Genomic DNA, 22,170 nt, shown 5'->3' on the forward strand with positions numbered 1-22,170 from the left:
TGCACCCCTGTGTTTATTGCAGCATTATTTACAATAGCCAAAGCATGGAAGCAACCCAAGTGTTCATCAACAGATGGATAAAGAAGATGTGTGTGTGTGTGTGTGTGTGTGTGTGTGTGTGTGTAATGGAATATTATTCAGCCCATAAGAATGAAGGACACTATATTATTCTTAAAGGATGTATCCAACAAGTGGATATGACAATTATAAATATCTATCCCCCAACAGGGCAGCAGCTAGATACACAAGCCAACTCTTAACCAGAATAAACAGACATATAGATAATAATACGTTAATAGAAGGGGACCTCAACACTCCACTCTCAGCAATAGACAGATCACCTAAGCAGAGAATCAACAAAGGAACAAGAGCTTTGAATGATATACTGGACCAGACGGACCTCAAAGATATATACAGAACACTATACCCCATAACAACAGAATACTCATTCTTTTCGAATGCACATGGAACTTTCTCCAGAATAGACAATATACTGGGTCACAAAACAGGTCTCAACAGATACCAAAAGACTGAGATTATTCCCTGCATATTCTCAGACCACAATGCTTTGAAACTGGAACTCAATCATAAGGAAAAATTTGGAAGAAACTCAAACACTTGGAAACTAAGAACCATCCTGCTCAAGAATGATTGGGTAAACCAGGGAATTAAAGATGAGCTTAAGCAATGTATGGAAACCAATGAAAATGAAAACACAATGGTCCAAAATCTATGGGACACTGCAACAGTTGTCCGAAGGGGAAAATATATAGCCACCCAAGCCTCACTCAAAAGAATAGAAAAATCCAAAATGCAGTTTTTATATTCTCACCTCAAGAAGCTGGAACAGCAACAGAAGAACAGGCCTAATCCACACACAAGAAGGCAGAGATCAGTGAATTAGAAACCAGGAGCACAGTAGAGCAGATCAACAAAATTAGAAGCTGGTTCTTTGAAAGAATAAATAAGATCGATAAGCCACTGGCCAGACTTATTCAAAAGAATAGAAAAAGGACCCAAATTAATAAAATTATGAATGAAAGAGGAGAGATCATGACCAACACCAAAGAAATAGGAAGGATCACTAGAAACTATTATCAACAACTATATGCCAATAAATTAAACAACCTGGAAGAAATGGATGCCTTCCTGGAAACCTATAAACTACCAAGACTGAAACAGGAAGAAATTGGTTATTTAAACAGACCAATTAATTATGAAGAGATTGAAGCAGTGATCAAAAACCTCCCCAAAAACAAGAGTCCAGGGCCTGACAGATTCCCTGGGGAATTCTACCAAACATTCAAAGAGGAAATAATACCTGTTCTCCTGAAGCTGTTTCAAAAAACAGAAACAGAAGGAAAACTACCAAACTCATTCTATGAGGCCAGTATTACCTTGATCCCCAAACCAGGCAAAGACCCCATCAAAAAGAAGAATTACAGACCGATATCCCTGATGAATATGGGCGCCAAAATTCTCAACAAGATCCTACCTAATAAAATCCAACAGTGCATTAAAAGGATTATCCATCATGACCATGTGGGATTTGTCCCTGGGATGCAAGGGTGGTTCAACATTCGCAAATCGATCAGTGTGATAGATCACATCAACAAGAAAAGAGTCAAGAAGCATAGGATCCTCTCAATGGACGCAGAAAAAGCATCTGACAAAATACAGCTTCCTTTCCTGATTAAAACCCTTCAGAGTATAAGGATAGAGGGTACATTCCTCAATTTCATAAAAACCATCTATGAAAAGCCTATGGCGAATATCATTCTCAATGGGGAAAAGCTGAAAACCTTTCCCTTAAGATCAGGGACACGACAAGGATGCCCACTCTCACCACTATTATTCAACATAGTACTAGAAGTCCTTGCAACAGCAATCAGACAACAAAAAGGTATAAAAGGTATTCAAATCGACAAAGAAGAAGTCAAACTGTCTTTCTTTGCAGATGACATGATACTCTATATGGGTAACCCAAAAGACTCCACCCCTAAATTACTAGAACTTACAGAACAATTCGGTAATGTGGCAGGATACAAAATCAATGCTCAGAAATCAGTTGCATTTCTACACATGAACAAAGAGACTGAAGAAAGAGAAATTAGGGATTCGATTCCATTTACAATAGCACCAAAAATCATACGATATCTCGGAATTAACTTAACCAGAGACATAAAGGATCTATATTCTAGAAACCACAGATCATTGCTGAAAGACACTGAAGACGACTAAAAAAGATGGAAAAATATTCCATGCTCATGGATCGGAAGAATAAACATAGTTAAAATGTCAATGCTACCCAGAGCCATCTACGCTTTCCATGCCATCCCGATCAAAATATCAATGACATTTTTCAAAGAGCTGGAACAAACAGTCCTTAAGTTTGTGTGGAACCAAAAAAGGCCCCGAATCGCCAAAGAAATGTTGAAAAGGGAAAACAAAGCTGGGGGCATCACGTTGCCCGATTTCAAGCTATAGTACAAACCTGTGATCACCGAGACAGCATGGTACTGGCACAAAAACAGACACATAGACCAATGGAACAGAACAAAGACCCCAGAAATGGATGCTCAGCTCTATGGGCAACTAAACTTTGACAAAGCAGGAAAAAACATCCAGTGAAAAAAGACAGTCTCTTCAATAAATGGTGCTGGGAAAATTGGACAGCTACATGCTAAAGAATGAAATTTGACCACTCTCTCACACCATACACAAAGATAAACTATAAACTCCAAATGGATGAAAGACCTCAATATGAGACAGGAATCCATCAAAATCATAGAGGAGAACATAGGCTGTAACCTCTTTGACATTGGCCACAGCAACTTTTTTCATGACACATCTCCAAAGGCAAGAGAAACAAAAGATAAAATGAACTTGTGGGACTTCATCAAGATAAAAAGCTTCTGCACAGCCAAGGAAACAGTCAAAAAAACTAAAAGGCAACCCACGGAATGGGAGAAGATACTTGTAAATGACACTACAGATAAAAGACCGGTATCCAAGATCTATAAAGAACTTCTCAAACTCAATACACGAGAAACAAATAATTAAATCAAAAAATGGGCAGAAGATATGAACAGACACTTTTCCAATGAAGACATACACATGAAAAAATGTTCAAAATCATTAGCCATCAGGGAAATTCAAATCAAAACCACATTGAGATACCACCTTACGGCAGTTAGAATGGCAAAAAATGGACAAGGCAAGAAACAACAAATTTTGGAGAGGATGTGGAGAAAAGGGGAACCCGCTTACACTGTTTGTGGGAATGCAAGTTGGTACAGCCACTTTGGAAAACAGTGTGGAGGTCCCTTAAAAAGGTAAAAATAGAGCTACCTTATGACCCAGCCATTGCACTACTGGGTATTTACCCCAAAGATACAGACGTAGTGAAGAGAAGGGCCATATGTACACCAATGTTCATAGCAGCATTGTCCACAATAGCTAAATTGTGGAAGGAGCCAAGATGCCCTTCAACAGATGAATGGATAAAGAAGATGTGGTCCGGGGTGCCTGGGTGGCACAGCGCTTAAGCGTCTGCCTTCGGCTCAGGGCGTGATCCCAGCATTATGGGATCGAGCCCCATATCAGGCTCCTCCGCTATGAGCCTGCTTCTTCCTCTCCCACTCCCCCTGCTTGTGTTCCCTCTCTCGCTGGCTGTCTCTATCTCTGTCAAATAAATAAAAAAAAATCTTAAAAAAAAAAAAAAAGAAGATGTGGTCCATATATAGAACAGAATATTACTCAGCCATCAGAAAGAACGATTACCCAACATTTGCAGGAACATGGACAGGACTGGAGGAGATTATGCTAAGTGAAATAAGTAAAGCTGACAAAGTCAATTATATGGTTTCACTCATTTATGGAACATAAGAAATAGCAGGGAGATCAGTAGGAGAATTAGGGGGAAAATGAAGGGGTGGTACACAGAAGGGGGAATGAACCATGAGAGACTATAGACTCTGGGAAACAAACTGAGAGTTTCAGAGGGGAGGGGGGTGGGGGATTGGGATAGGCCGGTGATGGTTATTAAGAAAGGCACATATTGCATGGAGCATTGGGTGTTATACGCGAGTAATGAATCATGGAACACTACATAAAAAACTAAGGATGTACTGTATGGTGACTAACATAACATAATAAAAAATTTTTTAAAAATCCTAATTCATGGATTATTAGAAAGAGAACTCAGAAGGGCCTTGCCTCAGTATTAGGGGACAATCAGCCTAAGACTCAATACTGCTCTATTCTCACCAAACAGATCTTAAAAGCAATACCTAAAACGATAAACCGTTTCCTAATAATGTAACTGTGTCCTAAACCAAAGCGCAGGAATATTATAAGGACACAAAAATATTTAGCATCCTAAAAGATTAAATTTACAATGTCTGGCATTCAGTAAAAAATCACCAGGCATGCAAAGCAGCAGAAAAATAAATCTCATAGTGAAGAGAAAAATCAATCAATTGAAACTGACCCATAACTTACACAGATGTTAGAATTACCAGAAAAGAACATAAAAGTTATTATCATAGTATTCCATTTGTTTAAAAAGTTAAGTAGAGGCATGACAGATATTAAAAAGGCCCAAATTGAACTTCTAGTGATGAAAACTGCAATTTTCTGAAGAAAAAAAATACACTAGATGGACATAACAACAGATTAGATATTGCAGAAGAAAATATTAATAAACTTTAAAGTAGGGTAATAAAAACTATCCACAATGTACAGAGGACCAACAATAAGGATGACGGCAGATCTCTCATTCGAAACTGCGAGAAGACAGTGCACCAAAGTCTTTAAAGTATTGAAAGAAAATAAAAAAATCAACCTAAAATTCTCTATACAATGAGAATGTCTTAAGAACTGAAAGTAAAATACAGAGGTTTTCAGACATGTAAAATCAGAACTCATTTATTAGCATCATACCACACTATAAGAAATGTTTTACATGATTGATCAATGCACTTTATTAAGACAGAGTGGTCTTCAAGGTCTATTGAACTAATAATTTTATTTTATTCCTAAATAGCCCCAGTCAGCTAATTTTGTTTTTGTTCTGTCATGTTTTGTTTTATGCGCCCAATTCTACAATTTTAAGTTTTTCAGGCTTTCAACTCTCAGTTCTCACAATTATCACTTATCCTTTTCTATAACGGTCTCTCTTTTGTGTCCTAATTTGCTGCTTCCAACCAGGGAACACATATATATATCTATATCGATATCGATATCGATATCGATATAGATTTTTTCATCTAATTTAACATTCACAAAATAAACACAGGTACACAAAATGTTATCACTATACATCTCCTAACTTTTGCTACCTTGATCTTACTTTACCAAATAACAACGTCGAGGAAATAGAAAATTTCACACATAAATGGCGATAACTAAATTGATCACCCACCTCTAACAATCTCCCAAGGATAGCAAGGGCCATACAGTTTCCTTAAGGGAACCCAAAGTGTGCCAAGAAAATCAGAAAGGAAAATCAGGCCCAGTAGCCTGAGAGATGGGTTAGATGCAGCCTGTCACTCCAAAGTATGCTGCCAGAATAATGGGCAGGGACAGTGACATAGTCGTGAACCATAACTCAAGCAACTCAAGCAGCAGTCACCCAGCTGAAATAACCCCTATTTAGGTCTGATGCTCAAGATGGTGAAGGGTGTATGCTCTCTTTTAAAGGCACATTAATTCTCTCAATGTTCATTCAGCATTTTTCTGGCAGCAATGTGTAGGAATGTCATTTCATTTATGCTTTTCAGATATGTCTGGAATTTATAGATGGCTTCTTTTCCAAATGATCAATGAACTCCAACTTTAGAGTCTTTGAGTCAGAAGAGGAAACCTTTAGTACGTAGGTAGACCTAACCCTTTCTTTGATTTGATTTGGGCCTCAAAATTAATATAGCTTTCATCACTGACACTGCTGCTCATGAGTAATTTATGTTCTGTGGGATTATTACGACATCCCATTCAGTGCAGCACCTATGAAAGTAAAAGAATGAAAAGCAATGAATTATCTGTGAATATAGGCCAAAGAGTTAATCATTTCAAAGCACAGAGGTAAGATAGGTAATGGACCGAAGGCCAGGGGCCAAGTCAACAGCAGAGGTCATTTGATAACCCTCTATATACTGACCACTCAAAAAACTTCCTGCACCTGTGTCTCTATTCATCTGTCCCAGTTCCTCTTCTTCCCTTTTCCCCTTCTCTTTTCCATCACTTCTCTCTCCTTTTTCCCTTATATTCCCTTTCATTCTTTTCACTATCCTTTATTTAATATGAAATTCAAGTCTAGTCATTATATCTGTTGAATTATATTTTATTCCTACTCTTTCAAAAACTGGGACAAATGAAAACTTTTACATGCCACAAGAATTAAGCAGTTTTCCATGACAAGTTTTTGTTGTGTTTTGTTTTGTTTTTGCTCTGAGTCAGCAAGCCTTGTATTAGGACAAAAAATATGAAGCTGTTTTTTATTCGAGGCCCCCAGAGAATCAAGATGTGACTTCATCTTCATTGCCGTCATCAAAGTGCCTTCAGCACCTGTTCTACCACCGTCTGTCCTTTATCTCTCTTATCTTTGGCTACATTTCCCATCTTTTTGTTACTACAAGTACATTTTATATTAAAAATACACTTTATTTTTAAAATATTTCTTTTGAAAATAAATGTTCAATTTGGAATTATCTATGTTTTGGTAACGGCCTGAAAAATGCTTTGTTGTTTTGTTTTTCTGAGAAGCTAATAAATATGAAAGAAGAACACAAAATAGGTCAAGTAGTTAAATACCACTTCATCATATCAACTAGTTTTTGATTGTATTAAAAAAAAGTCCTTGAAAACTGGAATTGTATATTATATAGTCACAAAAGAGCTGTTTTTGGGGGCGCCTGGGTGGCACAGCGGTTAAGTGTCTGCCTTCGGCTCAGGGCATGATCCTGGCGTTATGGGATCGAGCCCCGCGTCAGGCTCCTCCGCTGGGAGCCTGCTTCTTCCTCTCCCACTCCCCCTGCTTGTGTTCCCTCTCTCGCTGGCTGTCTCTGTCTCTGTCAAATAAATAAATAAAATCTTTAAAAAAAAAAAAAAAAGCTGTTCTTGTGGAAGTATGGAAATATGCAAGTTCTTTACACAGAAATGGCCAGTGGAGCAAAATTCATTGGGAATCATATGTGACGACAATTTCAACAATCTGAAAGCGTAGCTTAGTAGAACCAAGGAGTGAAATACTAAGAAACCCCCCCCCCAAAAATGGTAGAAAGTGAAAGAAAAAGAAAAAAGAAAAAAAGCATGGATGGACATAACAGCTAGCTACCGCTACAATAACCTTAAATCAGTCAACAAGTATATATTGAAGGTCAACTCTGTACCAAGCCCTGTGCCTGAGGTTAAAAAGCACACGGAATTGTGCATGTTTTAGTGGGGTGGGAAATAGAAATGCAATTTCGAGGTAAGAACAGGTTGCACTGGAACATTTAAGAATGGGCCTCCAATTCAGATATGTAGGAATGGTTTCCCAAAGAAAGTGGCATCTATCCAAATTCTGAAGGGGATTAAGAGGTGGAAAAGGGGGGTCAAAAGATAGAGGCAGGAGAGCACAGCCATCTGAAGACATTCAACATGTAATATCTGTCATTAGAGATTTGGATCTATAATCTTCTAAATGTATGAAAACATAAAAGTTATTTCTTTTTTTTTTTTTTCATATGGAAAGGGCTGTTCCTTTTATTATCAACAATAGTTTTCTTTTTTTTTTTTTATAATGATTTTTTATTATATTATGTTAGTCACCATACAGTACATCCCCGGTTTTCGATGTAAGGCTCGATGATTCATTAGTTGTGTATAACACCCAGTGCACCATGCAATATGTGCCCTCCTTACTACCCATCACCGGCCTATCCCATTCCCCCACCCCCCTCCCCTCTGTAGCCCTCAGTTTGTTTCTCATTGTCCATAGTCTCTCATGTTTCATTCCCCCTTCTGATTACCCCCCCTTTCTTTATCCCTTTCTTCCCCTACTGATCATTCTAGTTCTTATGTTCCATAGATGAGAGAAATCATATGATAGTTGTCTTTCTCTGCTTGACTTATTTCACTTAGCATTATCTCCTCCAGTGCCGTCCATGTTGTAGCAAATGTTGAGAACTCATTCTTTCTGATAGCTGAGTAATATTCCATTGTATATATGGACCACAACTTCTTAATCCAGTCATCTGTTGAAGGGCATCTCGGCTCCTTCCACGATTTAGCTATTGTGGACATTGCTGCTATGAACATTGGGGTGCATATGGCCCTTCTCTTCACTACGTCTGTATCTTTGGGGTAAACACCCAGTAGTGCAATGGCTGGGTCATAGGGTAGCTCAATTTTTAACTTTTTAAGGGACCTCCACACTGTTTTCCAGAGTGGCTGTACCAACTTGCATTCCCACCAACAATGTAGGAGGGATCCCCTTTCTCCACATCCTCTCCAACAATTGTTGTTTCTTGCCTTGTCTATTTTTGCCATTCTAACTGGCGTAAGGTGGTATCTCAGTGTGGTTTTGATTTGAATTTCCTTGATGGCTAATGATTTTGAACATTTTTTCATGTGTCTGTTAGCCATTTGTATGTCTTCATTGGAAAAGTGTCTGTTCATATCTTCTGCCCATTTTTTGATTTGTTTATTTGTTTCTCGTGTATTGAGTTTGAGAAGTTCTTTGTAGATCTTGGATACCAGTCCTTTATCTGTAGTGTCATTTGCAAATATCTTCTCCCATTCCGTGGGCTGCCTCTTAGTTTTTCTGACTGTTTCCTTGGCTGTGCAGAAACTTTTCATCGTGCTTCCACTTTCTTCATCTGTGTAAGGGGCTTACGGTGAAGGTAAAATGAGAATTCTAGACAGTGACTAGCATAGAGTCTGGTACAAAACGTCCCCACAGGATCTGATATAATTACATATCATCTAATCTAGCACAGCATAGACTATAAAATGTATCATTTTATGTAATACAGAGGAAAGCGAAAAAACTGCAATATTAAGCTATAGTGTAAGATGCATCCTAATTTCAGAAAAACTATAGTGTGAGAAAAAAATCCGTGTAGCTTAGAATGTGTGGAATACAGTAAGTAGCTTATCCCCTCAAATCTAGTATATCAAAACTGAAAAAAAATCCAAGATACAACCATTATCATCGTCAAAATGGATGTGAAAATTTAAACAATGCATACCAGGATGGCACCCCTGGTGTATTCAGTGCTTCATGATAACAAATGCATTTGCTTATTTCTTCTCAAGAGTCTATATCATACTAATCAATCAAGTGATTATTGAACATTTATTGCTGTAATACATCAAATAATATGTTAGCAGCTCTGTTTCTTCCTGCAACAATCCCAGTTGATGCTCTGCTATTTTTCAGGCAGACAGTTTTAAGCCCACAGACCAAAGGGAAGGAACTATGGTCCAAGAAACAAAAATAAAAACTGTCCACTTACAGTTACTCTCTACTTGCACAATTGCATATGTTTCCAGCAGCTGTTTGTAGAATTCCTAGACTATTGCTTACCGATTTTTTAGGTATATTTAAATAGCAGCCTATGTTCCTCTAAAGTTAGCATTTCCAGGCATTCTCAACCTCGTCTGGCTGGAGGCTCAAAGGCTTTTTGAAAGAAGGCACTGCCAAAGTTATTACACTAGAAATGCTATTTCTCAAAATCAGTAACACAAAGGGCAACAGGATTCTTTAAGGATTTCCTTAACTTTAAGGAAAGCAACTGTTGGTGAATTCTCTTAATTCTAAATTTTAAAAAATCAAGTTACTTTTCAGAAATCATGTTTGAAATGTTATTAATTCCTATAGGAGCAAGTTATAAGAAAGGTAACAGGCAAACTTGGTGACTGACCCAGATTCTAGAACTCCCTGCCCAATACAGCAGCCTATACAGGCTATGGAGCACTTGAGATGTGGCCAGTCCAAATGGACTTGTGCTCTAGGTGTGAAACACACAGTGGGTTTCAAAGATTTGGTATAAGTTTTTTATAATGCTGTAATGTTGAAATAAAAAATATTTTCAATGCTTTGAGTTAAATAAAATATACCATTAAAAATAACTGCACATGTTTTTTTAACGTGGTATTAGAAATTTTTAATTACTTAAAGGCTCACATATTTCTATTGGACAGCACTTTTCTAGAGCGGACCCCATGTGGCTCAGACAAGCAGCCTGGTGGGTCCCCAGAACAATGGTGGGGAGACAGAGCAATTTATTTAGCTCACATGACCTCACTTCTTAGTCATTCTAATGTGAAGCAAAGCATTGAATAGATCCACAACACTTTTTTGTGGGAGGAAAAACTGACTAAGAATTTAACAGGCATGTAACAATGCATTAAAAAAGACCTCCATTAAGGGGCACCTGGTGGCGCAGTCGTTAAGTGTCTGCCTTCGGCTCAGGGCGTGATCCAGGCGTTATGGGATCGAGCCCCACATCAGGCTCCTCTGCTAGGAACCTGCTTCTTCCTCTCCCACTCCCCCTGCTTGTGTTCCCTCTCTTGCTGGCTGTCTCTATCTCTGTCAAATAAATAAATAAAAGCTTAAAAAAAAAAAAAAAGACCTCCATTAAGTTAGCCACATTACCCTCAGGAAACCTCTCATTGCACTGCCAACAAAACACCTCCAATAAGAACTTTTGCTCTTCCAAACATGCACCCATCCTACAAGCTTAGAGGTCTTGGTTTCTCTTCTACTTTCTTACATTTTAAGTGAGAAGTTAAGAGGTGTCAGTGGTATTTGGCCAAGCACCATGGCAACTCATTCAGTTTCCTAAGCCTGAGGGACGCATTACCCCACAAAGGTTTTAGTCACTGGATCCCATGAACTGGTCAAGAGCTGAATCTTAGGTGATTTCATAATGTTCAAAATGCCAAGTCTGAGATGGAAGGAAAGAAAACACCCAAATGGAAAGACACAGAATTCAAAGCTACAATCAGCTTTTCTTCAATGCACCTTTTCCCAGGGCCTCTATTCCCATGTGGACAGGGATAAGCTAGACTGTGCAGTAGCCCTGAGCCCAGACTGCACATCAGAATCATCTGAAGACATTTCAAAACATACCAGGACCCAAGGCTCTGTGCCAAAGATGACCAACCTATAAAGTTTTTCTGCCTTGGGGGCCCAAATATGGATAGTTTTTAAAATCTTCCAAGAGATGCTAACATGCCACCAGCGTTGAGAATCACTGAACTCGAACAACAGTCCTCAAACATAGGCTCGCATCAGAATTGCCCAGAGGGTTTTTTAAACATAGGTACTGGGCCAACACAGCGGTCAGAGGTCTGGGATGAGGCCCTGGAATCTGCATTCTCACATTCCCAGGAGATGCTGGTATTTCTGGCCCAAGGACCACATTTTGGGGACAACTCAGCTAGAGGAAGGCATAGCCCTTTCTGCCTCTTTCAGGCATGCCTTCCTCTGTGAAAGGAATGGCTGATCTCACTACTGAGTGCGGGAGAAGAAACAGTGTGCTCAGCAGAACAGCTTCCTCCCTTTTTTCTACAGATGTGCGAGCTTGGAGATGCCATGTGTCAAAGCAAACTCTGCAAGGGAAGGAGGAGGGCCTACAGTTTTTGTTTTGGTTTGGTTTGGTTTGGGAAGCAAAGTTTGGTTTAGAAGAAGTAATAAACCACAGAACTAGAGTCATTCTCCAACATAAGATTTTTTTTTTTAATTTTGGTCTCTTTTCATCTATCTTCTGGGTCTTTTCTCTCAATATATTATAAACTCCAGAAGGGAAAAAAAATGAGTGCTATATATTAGCTTCCTAAAACACCAACATAATTCTCCCTCTTTTGAAATCATTTTTCTTCTTAGTTTTTTGAAAGCGTTATAAACAATCTCACTGACTAGTAAACAGGGCTGTAAAAACTGAGGAGAAAACGTGGCCCATATTCAGTGGAAGCAATCCTTTGAAAGACCAAGAAGACAAATAGACATGACACATCCACAACAAACAGTTACTAAAATGTATGGATGAGCGCAGCTCTGCTCCACTCTACATACTTCACCTCATTGAGCAACAAAATTTCTATGTTCACCAAGTATGAGAGAGCACTAGCAGGTAAGAGGCACCAAATCAAATGGTTATTTAGTACTAAAAGTACTAGTAGTAGTGTGCGTTTCATTCAAACACCTATTATTTAAATCCCTGCTATTTGCCAGATTATGTTCTAACTACCTTCTGCACACTGTCATCCCACTAAACAACTCTCTCTATAGGTAGATATTATTAGGTAAGGAAACTTGCCTAAGGTACAGGCTGGTTAATATCTGCCAACATAAGAGGTAAAGCTGGAATTCATACTCTGGTCTGTCTGGGTAGAAACCTGATGCTGTTTCCATTATACTGTGTACACATACTTGTAGCCAAACATCTGTATACAGGCTGTGAAGGATGCAAAGAGATGGAATATATAATACCAGCTCCTTAACCTCAAAAAGCATGTAGTCTATTTGAGAAGATAAAGGTATTTAAACAAAGAGATCTAAAGATTCATATAATATTATCACCATCTAGAAAATGTTTCAAAAACAGTAATGTGACTAGGAAGAATCCAAGTGCATAAAACTCAAGTAATACAGAATATGACTGATCCCTCACAAACTATTGTGCTTCCAGAAAAAAAGTGGATCTAAATAGTCTCTGAGAGATTGAGATCTATTATGTTAAGTGTATTCTACCTCTTCTCTAGTCTCTCAAGGACTCACTCAGACAACACAAGACAAAATTACTTCTTTTTCATACATACAGCTTTATTAATTTGTTCAGTGTCTTCTGGTCTCTCTCTGGGTTTCATATATTGATCAAATTTTAAGGTACAATCTAGTAAACTCCAGATCCATACTGTCCAAAAGAAGAGCATTCTTCATGCCAATGAGTCGTTACAATTCTGTTTACTTCCCTCTAAATAAATAAGAGCATGGTGACTTGATGGATAATAATGAAAAAGATATTAGGGAATTTATCATTATATCCTAGGGTGGGAAAAACTGAATATGGTATCCATACAGCACCAAAATTCAGACAAAATTAAAGCATCTCAAAAAAGGAGAATTGTGCAGAACTGCTAAAATCAAACAAAACACAAACAAAACAGAACTAGGGGAGAATCATAACATAGAATCATCAAAAAGGCCAGCTTGCAATTTGGTAAACAGAAGCAATGGAGCATAGGAAAAAAAAAAAAAGTCCTGGATTAGAGGGATCCAAGATTGAATCCCACTTGGCCAACAATGAACTGTGTGATCTTGGTAATTTATTTTACGTCTCAGGGCCTTATTTCTGGGTAAAATGGGGAAACTGAACTAGATCAAGGGTTCTTAAAATTCATTTAGGAGGATCACAAGCAGAAATGTGAAAAGGCATCTTTATTTTTTCTAACCTAACTAAAATTTATAGCATTTCCTCCAATTATAGATGTAAGTGGTAAACCATAGTACTATTAGTAATACTTGCAATTTTGTTCCAAAGGAAATTACAGATATCTTTGCCTTACAGTATAGCTGTTACCGATATCTCAAAATATCATTTATAATCACCAAGTGTTCGAATTTATAGTAATCATAAAAATCTGGCTATTTCTCTTTTCTTTTACTTTTTTAAAGATTTTATTTATTTACTTGACAGAGAGAGAAAGAGACAGCCAGTGAGAGAGGGAACACAAGCAGGGGGAGTGGGAGAGGAAGAAGGAGGCTCCTGGTGGAGCAGGGAGCTCGACGTGGGGTTCAACGAGGGGCTCGATCCCAGGACCCCGGGGTCATGACCTGAGCCAAAGGCAGATGCTTAATGACTGAGCCACCCAGGAGTCCCTATTTTATGCATCAGTAAGGAAGCAGATACATTACTGTATCACAATATTCTTAAAAATGTTTTAATAAATGTATGCGGACATAATTCCTTAACAATCATATGTACATTAGCTTATGCTTTTTAAAATGTTTCTCTGAGACAGGACTTTACTAGATTTTCAGAAAGGTCCCCTGGCCCTGACAGGCTCAAGGCTCGTTCCCAATAACACTGTAGGCTCTGAATACGCATCTCAGAACCAGAGGTGTCACTGGCTGGGCTGTGTACCAAGAACGAACAAGAGCAGGTGGCGAGGTAAGCGCCCTACGGGGAGTGCGGCAGCAACCACAAACAATAATGGCATTGGAGCTCACTGAACGCATCTTCGGGCCTGATGGCAGGACGAGGAAATGCTCAAGCTAGAACATCAGTGAGAAATACTTAGTCAGCAAATACACCAGTCACACTGAGGCAGACCACACAACAGCCCACCCCCTCAAAAAAGGTAAAAGCATGTGGTACCCCAACTAAAATGTATGGATGACTTCCTCATCACTTCCTCAGATGGGCTGTTAGCTAGAGACAAGTAGAAAGACACAGGCGATGCTATGGTCACAGAGATCACACCCAGATGGAAGCAAATGTACGTGCTTTGATGAGAATGGGAAGAAACTGCATGCTTCAATACGTTAAGTTCATGACTGCTGCTTGGGTACATTAGGTAAAATTACAGCAGTGTGCTTACTGGTACAGGCCTGCCGAAGTGAGGCATGTGAACTAATCTGCAAATCGACCCTAGCTGCTTCTGGCAGTGAAAAAATAAAAGGCTGCCCTATAAAGAGAAGCATGAGTAAGCTGAGATGGCTTCTAGCAGTGAAATTTTAACAGTAGAAGGGGATGAGTAGGTGGTATCTCTTAAACTTTAATGTGCGTAAGAAATATCAAGGGTGTTTGCCAAGAGTGCAGATTCTAGGAACTCCCACCAGAGATTCTGGATCAAGAGATCTTCCAAACTTGTGTTTAACAGGCAGGCATTCCAGGTTTATTATGATGCAGGTGATCTGCAGACCATACTTTGAGAAAACCCAGCTGACACTACTAGTTAGGGAATTCTGAGTCAAAGAAATAAAGAGCCAAACCAAAACATCATTTTTGTAAGCCTGTATCTACTCTAGCCCAGGCATATGGGCAGGGCCCTGTACACGGGTAAATACCAGAAATGGGTTAAGAGTAGGGTGATCAAGAGGCCAATGAGAAAGCCTTTGCCTTCAAAACTGGGTGGAAGATCAAGGGGTATGGAGAATCACAGTGAGACAAGAGGTGATATGATATTGGCAGAGACATATTAGCTACGATATAAAAAAAAAAAACTTAAAAAAAAATTTTAAAAACCTGCTTCCCCTCATATAGTTATCTAAAAGGCACACCCTATTAAAAATAATGTCTCCTTGGAAAGTAGTGGGCTGAGGGCTTCTTGTATGGAAAAGTTCAAACATACAGAGCAGCTCTGAAGGAACACAGGACTGTAAAAATCCCATGCTCCTTGTTGACACATTATCTATGCTACAGCACCTGCAAACAGAGACCCAGAGAACCTCAGACTCTAGAATGATCTGGCATCTCCCTCTATCTGTGTGAACTCACAGGGGTTACTGTTTCAACCATTTCATACCTCCTGTTGGAACCGTACACTGGCCAAAGGCTTGGGTGCCCAAATAAAGAGCACAGGACATGGAGAGCTGGACTGATCTCGATAGAACTGCCAAAAGCCCCATCTCAGTCCAGTAATGAGTCCAGGTCAAGCAAGTGCCACTCTGTGTCCATCATTAATCTTCTTTTTTTGAATCACCAGTGGGAAAGCAGACCTTCTTAGCCACCATCCAAGTCCTTGAACCACCACTCCTGCTCAGAGTGGAGAGAAGCCCTTGAAGCACAGATAAAGAACTGCAGAAGAGGTGTCTTTGGAAACAAATATGCTGAAAAATCAGTCCATTGTGTGGCTTCTTCAGAACAGGATGTGCACTTAAAACTTAGAGAAGGGAGAAAATAATGGTGCTTCATGCAAATTAGATCTTCGGATCCACACCTTTGAATTTGAGAGTGGTCATTAGACAATGCCATGAAGAAGGTGACAGGAATTAATATTCATGGGCCATCTAAGTGCCAATCTCCTAGATAGGTGTTTTATATGCAACACTGAATCTGGCAGCACTAACCCACAATTTGGGAAATAGGACAGTAAAGACTACCAGAATCATTGTCAGAACAAGGAGGGTACTCAGAGATCACCCCATCTGCATCCCTAATTTTACACATGAGAAAATGGAGGCCAAGAGAAGAGAAGAAATGGAACAGGGATGAGACATTGTTTTCTGCTTACCTTATCTAACCTCTTTCCAATGTCCTATGTGGCCTCCCATATAAACAATCAACAGTCAGGTATGCATATTGATAGACACTAAGGTCTTTATTGGAAGTAAAAATGTATATAGTGGAAATAAACCTCAGTCTACACATTAATGTGGGGAATAACTTATAATCTCAAAAATGTTTTGAGCATCTGATTCCACTGGGATAGGGAAAAATTAGTATCAATCAATTTGCTTCCCTCTCTTTTCTAGAAACTATACCTAAGTTCCAGGGAAACATGGTATAGGGGACCATGGTATGGGGAACCACAATGTGGTCTTAGATATCATCTGTCTGGTCCAGCATCAGATGAGATGTTTGTCATTATGTAGGGGAACTCCATCCCCATTTATATATACTTGTCACCACTGGTCACACATCTTTGTCCATGTTTCTGCTTCTGGAGGGTTGATCTATAGACTATTTCTATGCCATAGATGGAGACATGGGATCTGATCTTAGAGTGCCACCCATTATCATGAGAAACTTCATGACTAGTATGACCCGTCTGCCCAAACTCACTCTGCAGCCATCTCCTTTCATCCCCTTTTAAGTCTCTCCCCATGTGTAGAATCTCTCTGCTCTTACACCCCACAAAGATTTCTTAGGGTTTTCAGACGACTCAGAGCTATCCCTGGGAGACAGAAAGCAAACCTTGTCTTCCCAGAGCTACCTTTCAAACAGTCGCCCATTCCACCCTACCCAGAGGAAATTTTCTAGTCCTAGGGTTGAGAGAGAAGAAATCTTGTGTTCTGGAGTTCTCTCTGGAGTTCTCTCTCTCTCCCTAATATCATAAATATTTATAAATAAAATCAAAGGAGACTGACTTCCTTACATTTTTCACCCTGTCACATCCCGGGACTGAGATAGGGAGCAAGACCCACAGGCTCAGATTCAGCAAAGGTCAGAAGTAGGGATGGAAGGAAATGACTGCATGTGCTCATTTCTGTCGCAGTAGATGGGCAGAGATTAAAGTCAATGGAAAATGAGGAAGGAGTAAAAGAGACCCAGAGGAAGGGCATTTGCAATTTATCAAACTATGAAAAACAGTACTTTTTTTTTTTATAATACATTGAAGAACATGATGCAGAGCAAGATTTTAAAGAAATAGAGAGTTTACCTTAATATCATACCAGTGCTTTATTTCTCCTACTTTTTGCTGAACTTTTATGGCCCTTTACTCATAACTGATGTGCTGTTCCTGCAGGCCTAGCCATTCTTAATGACCCAACCTTCAGGAAGCCGAAGGTAAGCTTGGTACGGATCCATCCATTCAACCTGGTGTCGGAAATCCTCTTATAACAAGATGGAGTATCACTTAATTTAACTCCTAGTCAATTAAATCTATAGGAGAGTTACATTTTCAACAATAAGAAAATATTATGAACAAAATTCTGAATCCTGGCGTTTGTTCAAAAATTATTATAATTAATTTAAATGAATTTAAATTCTCCATTTGTGGTCATAAACACATTAATGACCTGCTAGTCTGGGGGCATCTAATATATCTTTGTTGATAAAGCTTAATTATGAAGGGGAGAATTGGGCTTTTCTGATGATGTTTTCTAGAATTTTGCAAATTATTTTAAAATATGATATTCATTTTTGCCTGGAGGCCAAAGCAGGTTTTGCAGAGGCAAATCGAGAGCATATTTAAATGACTCAACTTGTGCCTATGTATAACAGCCTCGCAGAGTGTCAGTTGGAAGATTGTGCCATGCTGTTAATTTGAAAGTAACAACGAATTTTCAACCAACTCCACCTTTATCTTGACAAATCCTTTGGGCATACTTTTAAAAGTGAACCTTGCGTGCTCCATGACTTTTCGTTTCCGGGCAAAGATTTTGTGGTGCTAATCATGAACTAAAGAACCTAATTATATAGTCTTCAGAGAGCCAGGAATCCTGCCCAAAGTTGGTCAGAGTTTGAAGCAAAGTTTACTTCACGCAGTTCCTACTTCTCCTTACTATTGGATTTTTATTTATTACAGCAGATTTATCATGTGCTAGATAATTTCACATTCATGGCTTTTCTAGCGCTCAATTTATCAAGGAGAGTGGTGCCACATCCTTCTGTATTTTATCGCAAGTACCATCAGGGTAAGAGAGACAGGTTCTCTTTCTCCTGCAGTGACTTTACCGCTAAATCATAATTCATAACGATGCGTCTTTCCTGGGTTCAATTTTTAATGTTGTCTACCTTTTTGGAATGTTTACATAACAGGAAAAAAGAAAGCATTATATATGAGTCACATCCATATCACTCATGTGTTCTCTACTGAGAGGATGAAACCAGAGCTAAAAAAATACTGATTTTAGCTACTCGTTTTGGACATTTTTTTTTTTTTTTTGGAAGTTGCACACTTTTTCCTTATCAAAGACAAGAAAAATGAGGAGAAACGTGATGAGGGCTGAAGTCATGACTTTCACTTTCCTTCCAAGTTTAAAAAGTGAGGTGGTTAGTGATATAGCACATTGATTATATGGTACTCAATCAGTTAGAATCAGGACCATATGGATTAGTGAAGGGTCATTATCCATCAGTAAATGAAGTTATTTTCTTCTGATGCTGTTCTTCACGCTGTGAATATAGTAACTAATAAAATCCATTTTACTTTACAAAAGAGCAACAGATCCTCTCACTTTCTCTTGGAAATTGTGCTTGTTCTTTCTTAATACTGTTCTTCCCCAACTCCCTTATTTCTTTGCAGAGTACTTACCTGCACTACCAAGCAGGTGTTGCAGTTAACTCCAAAGGGAACACTGACTCTGAAGACCCCCAGTTTCATTTCCACGAAAGTTAATATAGATTCTCCAAATGGAGGCATTTTCGATAAGGGTGAATATCAGAGAACAGTGATCTTTCCAAAAAAGTTCAAAACTTCTCCTTCAAATGACTTCCTAGTGAATATCAGAAGGCAGTGAAATCACTCACACCCATTTTGTTGACTTTCAACAAAACATTTCATCTCTCTGAGCCTCTGGTGCCTCATCTGTAAATTAAGGACTATTCTTGCTCTCAAATTTTAACAATTTTCTGACCTTTATTCAACTTTGTTGCAAAGAGCAACAAAATCGCATTATCTGGATTTAACAGCTCTTATTTTAATTAATATTAAATGTGACTATCAAAACTCCATGCCAAAATCTTTGTCAAATTCATTTTGTCTCCTTTTGTCTGTATTTCATAAGTACAGATCTATAATTCTTGAACAACAGGACAACATTTTCCCAAAATTTCAGAGGTTTAAGTGATAGTTTTGCATCCTCAAGAGTTGTGAATGGGTCAGCCCCAAGAATATTTACATAAATGCAGTGACTTGTTATTAGCTTGGCAAAGCTTTCAGCATTGTATTAAAAAGTTAATAGCTGTTTGTAAGCATTCTAGAGATCAGTTATTACCCGCTCACTCTAACTTAAATTCTCGTTTTATACTAATAGTGCCCTAAATTGCTCATTGAAAGTAATTTGAGTCCTGAGGGAAATGAACTCAATATTACCATCTTACATAAGAAAAACTTATAATAACAAAGACTAGATGACTTTAGGATCATCTAATAGGTTATGGGTCAAAAAAAAAAAAAAGCCCAATACGTTAATCTACAAAATACTTTTTCAATAAAAAAAGAAAAACCAGATCTAGAACAATGTGATGTTTTCAAGCAACTTAATGAACAGATTAAATCAACAAAATGCAGAAGTCAGTTGTAGCAAAATGGCCCCAAAACATGCTTTGGGTAGGAAAATGTTTGATATACATAGCATACACTCAGTAAATGTCAGCTCTCATAAGTACAATTATTATTACAGAGCCTGAGGCTCTGTTTTTCTGCTGGAGAAATTTTCAGCATTGAGAAATAGTCAATAGTCATAGTTCTTGCTTCTTGTCTGTTCTGTCTTGCAAAAGACATTCCCCATCCTCACAAACATAAATGAGGTGTAGTATTCAGAATTTTGTGGTTGTGGTTATTTATTTATTTATTTTTTTTTTATCATTTTTGGCCAAACATACTAGCTACTTAATCTCAAACCTTTTTTCTTAGAGCCACTGGTACCTGTCTTTGAAAGGCCTTTCCCATTTAAAACCAAAAACAATTATAACTGTTACCTAAGTACCACAGTACCCTAAAGCGAACTCATGTTCCTGCTGCCTCACCTAAGTTTTAACTCAAACCAGGGGCCTGGGGACAAAAGACTTGATAAAATTATTCATTCACTGTCATTAATCTAAGTAAAACATCACGTGTGTGCATGTATATATATAGACATGTATGTGTATATGGCTATGAATATATGCATAACTATCCACATGGGATATAAACTCAAATTTTAAAACTAATATGTCTAAGAGATGGAAATTAGGTTATTTTTATCATTAAAATTTTCTGTTTTCTAAACTTACTATGAAGAATATGTATTACTTCTATAAGCAGCATAAACAATAAGCTTTAAAATAAAGTATGTCTGGTGATGGTTGCATAGCAATGAATGCACTTAATACCACTGAATTGTACATTTAAAAATGGTTAAGACAGTGAGTTTTATGTTACATGTGTTTTACCACAAAAGGATAATTGTAATAGTAATAATAATAATAATAAAGTATGTCAAAGCTATAAAACAGAATAAGAAATAATCACCATTCTAGGGCAAGGATATTCTCACAAGACCATTTGCCTCTTGTATACCCATTACACCTGGATCCCCAATTGGGTCCTATAGAAAGCACTGCTGCTAAAGGTCTGTGTACCCTGTAGTACCCACTGACCACCGACGAAAGTGGGATTTTCTCAGAGTGAGTCTAGCTGCAAGGTCATTCTGAGGTAGTGTGGGCTGGTGAAAGTGTAGTTTCTAATTACAAAAGCAAACTATGTTCATTTCACAATTTGGTGGGTGTGCAGAGGCAGGTTATGTAAAGACAGATTATCAGAATTATTCACTATTCATAAATGAGTATTCTTTCCATAAATTTGAGGTCACACGATGTATATTATTTTATAGTCTTACTGCGTACACTTGCAATGTCATTAAATATTTTTCTAAACAGTAATTTTATGGCTGCCTACATATGTATCAAATTACTTAACAAATCCCTTGTGCTTAACCCTTTAGGTTTTTCTCCATGAGAGATAGTAATGCCACCAGCATGCTTCTACAAATAGCATCTTCCCTCTGTGGATAATGGCACTCTCCTACTTTTTTAAATTCATTAATAAATTTTGTTTTTTAGAGCAGTTTTAGGTTCACAGCAAAATTGAGTGGAAAGTACAGAGAGTCCCTATATACTCCCTGTCCCCACACATGCACCGCCCTCCCCACTGTCCACACCCCACACTGCAGTGGTGTACTTGTGACAATCCAGAAGCCTACACTCATCCATCATAATCACACAAATCCACAGTTTACTTTAATATTCACACTTTGAATATCTTTTTTTATACCTAATTCATCCTCCTTAAGCTAAATCTCTTGAAATGGAACTGCTGATATAAAAAATATGAACATGGAACAAATATTCACATATATGTATATATATATATATATATATATATATTCACAAATAATATTTTCATAAATATTCAGTTTCTCACTGAGTTTTATCCTGAGACATTCATTCAACGTCACATAGTAATTTGGGATCAGACAGACATGGGTTCAAATCCCAGCTCTGGACTTCCCGTCACGATGTCCTTTGTGGAACTTGGCTTCTAAGCTTCAGTTCCTTCCCACAAAAAAAACTGGGACAGTAACTACCACCATACATGATCATTTGACAACTCAGTGAAATCATGTGCATAACGTGCTCAGCACAGGTCCTAGAGTCAGTGGCACTTTTGCCGAGAACATGCTTGAGGCCAGGCTATAAATCTAAATGCGTCAAAAGTTCTGAACGTCAGGGTCCTTTCCTGACATTT

At 38.3% G+C, this 22,170-nt stretch overlaps 1 long non-coding RNA gene across 1 annotated transcript in view; it reads right to left on the bottom strand.

The window, feature by feature from the left end:
- Window positions 1–22,170, bottom strand: part of LOC125283702 (uncharacterized) — a 407,951-nt gene that overhangs the window by 214,489 nt on the left and 171,292 nt on the right. The window lies entirely within an intron of this gene.

This window comes from Ursus arctos, unplaced genomic scaffold, assembly GCF_023065955.2.
Source record: "Ursus arctos isolate Adak ecotype North America unplaced genomic scaffold, UrsArc2.0 scaffold_27, whole genome shotgun sequence".
Classification (NCBI taxonomy): Eukaryota; Metazoa; Chordata; class Mammalia; order Carnivora; family Ursidae; genus Ursus; species Ursus arctos.